Below are 4,424 nucleotides of genomic sequence, written 5' to 3' on the forward strand. Positions count from 1 at the left end.
GCTCGCTGCTCCACCACATCTCCTATGAGTCTCCCCCCGAGCCGCACAACCCTCGCTGGCTCAAAGACGATCTGGCCATCATCCAGTGGTTATACACGCGCATCTCCACCGAGCTGTTCAACCTCGTCCTCAAGGACGGCGCCACGGCACGCGACATCTGGACGGAGCTCCGGCGTCTTTTCTAGGACAATCGTGATGCACGCATCTCCGCCCTCAACACCGAGCTTCGCACGATCACCCAGGGAGATCGCCTTGTTGGCGTCTTCTGCCAGTAGATCAAGGCGATCGGCGACGAGCTCCGTGAACTCGGCAAAACCGTTGGCGATCGATCTCTTCTTCACGTGCTCATGGGCGGCCTTGATGAGCGGTTCGCTCAACAGGCGTCGCTGATCCCGCTCCTGCGTCCCCTGCCGACCCTCTCTGAGGCATGCTCTATGCTACAGCTCGAGGAGCAGACGCAGGCGCGCAAGACTGCCGCTCCCCGTCTCTTCCACACCACGGCGCGGCCTGCTCCACCACCGGCGACTCCATCACCGACACCGCCCGCCGCGCAGCCGCCCCCAGGATGGCGTCCCAGCCCCAACTACAAGGGGAAGAACCCTGTTTATTCTTCGCCAAAGCACGGGGCGTCGGCTTCCTCCTCGTCTTCTGCACCTTCCCCTTCGGGTCCCGCGGCGCCACCACCACCGTCATCGACGCCTTCATCACCAGCATCTCCGGCATGGCGTCCTTCTCCGGACCCATGGACTGGGCTTGTTCAAGCCTGGCCCATGCCCTGGACAGCGCCTTCCCCATATGGCGCTCCTCCTGCGTACAGTGGGGCTTGGGCGCCTGGTGTGCGCCCGTCTGTCGGTGCCCCCGGCCTCCTCGGCTCCAGGCCGCCGCCACACGCCTACACAGCTTATGCGCCGTTGTACCAATCTGCACCAGCTCCCACGGCATCATCCATGAACCCCTACGACGCTCCTCCGCTCGCAACCTGGGACGTGGGTGGTCCCTCGGCGCATCCATCTTCCTCACCGTACCTGCCGACTGCCTCTACTTCCTCATCGGCGCCGCCTACCTGGGATCAAGCTGCTCTCATTGCCGCTCTGAATTCACTTACCACACAGGACACAGGTACCGACTGGATCTTCGACTCTGGTGCATCTTCTCATATGTCTGCATCTAGTTGTACGCTTTCCTCTCTGCGTCCTTCTATTCTGTTTCCATCCATAACCATCGGCGACGGCTCCACTGTCCCTGTTTCATGTGTCGGCAACACTAGCATTCCCTCCTCCAGGTCACGTCTTCTTCTTCGTGAAGTACTCGTGGCCCCTGCTCTTATCAAAAACTTGATCTCTGTATACCGTTTCACAATTGATAACCAAGTTTCTGTCAAATTTGATCCTTTTGGGTTGTCTGTGAAGGATCTCCACAGCAAGGCGGTGATAGCTCGGTTCAATAGTTCTGGCGATCTCTACATGGTTCACGGCGCGTCTTCCTCGTCAGCTCAAGCCATGCATGCCTCCCTGAACCTCTGGCATCGTTGCTTTGGTCATCCCAACACCACCACCACGTCGAAGCTCCTTCAAGAATTCCAGCTTCCGCATGATCGCGCCTCCTACTACTCCTCCTTGTGTCAAGCATGTCAGCTAGGCAAACATGTTAGGTTGCCTTTCGGCACCTCTACCACTAGTAATACTTTTCCCTTTGAATTGTTGCATTGTGATCTTTGGACTTCCCCCTATCCCTAGTGTGTCTGGTTTCAAATATTATCTTGTACTCGTGGATGATTATTCTCACTACATATGGACCTTTCCTATTCGCAACAAATCCAACGTGCATGGTCTGTTTGTTAACTTTCAGCGTTATGTCTACACTCATTTCTCTCTTCCCATTCGTTTTTTGCAATGTGACAATGGACGAGAACTCAACAACACTCGCAACCGCGAATTTTTCCTTCACCGCGGTATTCTTCTCCGCTGCTCGTGTCCCTACACCTCATCCCAAAACGGAAAGGCAGAGCGCTCTCTTCGCATGATCAACGACATCCTTCGTACCTTCCTCATTCAAGCTTCCATGCCACCAAAATTCTGGGTTGAAGCCCTCCGCCACGCCACCTATCTTATCAACATACGCCCAACAACCAAATCCCCTAAATTCTCTCCATATGAGTCTTTATTTCTGGCCACACTTTCCTATGACAGTCTCCGTGTTTTTGGTTGTCTGTGCTATCCCAATCTCAGCGCCACCACACCTAACAAACTCGCTCCTAGATCCTTGCCATGTGTCTTTCTTGGCTACTCCGACTCTCATAAAGGATACCGTTGTCTTGATCTGCAGACCGGCCGTGTTCTCCTATCTCGCCACGTCACATTTGACGAAACGGTCTTCCCCTACGCCTCCCACTCCCAGCTCGATTTTTCAGCACCTATTTCTGCCACAAAAACCACTCCAGCCGGCTCTTCCCCGATCGACGTGCATGGCACTCGCATGCATGGCCCTGTTCACGTGGTCATGTCGCCTGCCAATCAGCCACCCGACCCTACCACCACTCCAGCCTCGTCTGTCCACGCATCAACTCCGGGCTCCGTGTCTTCTCTCTCTCCCAATCATTGCCCACCTATCCCACCCAGCGACCACTCTCCACCACCCAATTCACCCGGGCCCTCCATCACATCACCTCTGCATGTCCCTTCTCCTCTCTCGCATGCATCGTCTTCTGCCTCTCTTCCGGCATCACCAGCTATCGCCTCTGCCTCTCCTTCTTCTCCTACATCCCAGCCACCACGCAGTCTCCCTCCCACTGCTGTTCCCGTACCCATTCCATCCAATGCTCACACTATGCGTACACACAGTAAATCAGGCTTCGGTCTCCCTGTTGACCGCTTAAATCTCACCGCCTCATCCACTCCTCTCTCTCCCATCCCTACCTCTTACAAAGCGGCTCTCCTCGACCCAAACTGGTTCCACACCATGAAGGAGGAGTTTGATGCACTTCTTCTCAACAACACTTGGTCCCTCGTTCCTCGCCCACACGGAGCCAATGTTGTCTCCGGGAAATGGGTTTTCTGGCATAAATTCAACTCTGATGGCTCTCTCTCTCGCTACAAGGCTAGGTGGGTTTGTCGTGCTGATTCTCAGCAAGCCGGTATTGATTTTGACGAAACCTTTTCTCCCGTGGTTAAACCAAGCACGATCTGCGTCGTTCTCAGCCTCGCTGTTTCTTCTTCCTGGCCAGTCCACCAATTAGATGTCAAGAACGCCTTTCTTCATGGCTCCCTACACGAAACAGTCTTCTGTCGGCAGCCACTTGGTTTCGTCAACCCCTCGTTTCCAGATCATGTTTGTCACCTTAACAAATCTCTCTATGGTCTCAAGCAGGCGCCACGTGCATGGTTTCATCGTTTCGCCACGTTCATCCATACCCTCGGGTTCCTCCCTTCCCGCTCGGATTCCTCTCTCTTTATTCTCAAAACACAACACCACACTGCCTACCTTCTTCTATACGTGGACGATATTGTGCTCACTGCCTCTTCTGATGCATTTCTCAACCAGATCATTGCGTCTCTTCGCCGTGAATTTTGCATGACCGACCTTGGCTCCCTTCATCATTTTCTTGGGATCGCTATGTCTCGTTCTTCCTCTGGCCTTTTCCTTTCTCAACACCAATACGTGCTTGATCTTCTCTCTAAGGCCGGTATGACCGACTGCCACCCCTGCCGCACACCGGCTGAAACGGGTTCCAAACTTTCCTCCGATGGTGAGCCCCTCTCTGATCCTACCCTGTACCGCAACATCACCGGCGCTCTCCAATACATGACTCTAACTCGTCCTGAGATTACCTATGCCGTGCAGCAAGCATGTTTATTCATGCATGATCCTCGCCTTCCTCACTATAATCATGTCAAACGCATCCTCCGCTACCTCAAGGGAACCATAGATCATGGCCTTTCCATTACACCATCCTCCCGAACTTCTCTCATAGCGTACTCTGATGCAGACTGGGCTGGATGCCCGGATACTCGTCGATCCACTTCCGGTTATTGTGTGTATCTGGGTGATAACTTGATTTCATGGTCGTCAAAACGACAGCTAACTGTTTCCAGGTCCTCTGTCGAAGCTGAGTACAGGTCCGTCGCTCATGCTGTTGCTGAAACAGTCTGGCTCCGTCAACTCCTCACCGAGCTGCACCGGCCACTTCACCAAGCTACCATCATCTACTGTGATAACATCTCTGCCGTTTACATGTCTTGTAACCCTGTGCAACATCGTCGTACCAAGCACATAGAGATAGATATACACTTTGTAAGTGAGAAGGTAGCTCTAGGTGATGTACGTGTTCTGCATGTTCCCACCAGCGCGCAATTTGCCGACATCTTCACCAAAGGACTGCCCACTACTGCATTCGTCGACATCCGAGCCATTCTTAACGTCGTTGA

General features: G+C 53.8%; 1 pseudogene; it reads left to right on the forward strand.

The window, feature by feature from the left end:
• Positions 1–427: 427 nt before the first annotated feature.
• LOC119279086 overlaps positions 428–4,424 on the forward strand; it is a 4,943-nt pseudogene continuing 946 nt past the window's right edge.

Source organism: Triticum dicoccoides, chromosome 3B (genome assembly GCF_002162155.2).
Source record: "Triticum dicoccoides isolate Atlit2015 ecotype Zavitan chromosome 3B, WEW_v2.0, whole genome shotgun sequence".
In the NCBI taxonomy this organism is placed as follows: domain Eukaryota; kingdom Viridiplantae; phylum Streptophyta; class Magnoliopsida; order Poales; family Poaceae; genus Triticum; species Triticum dicoccoides.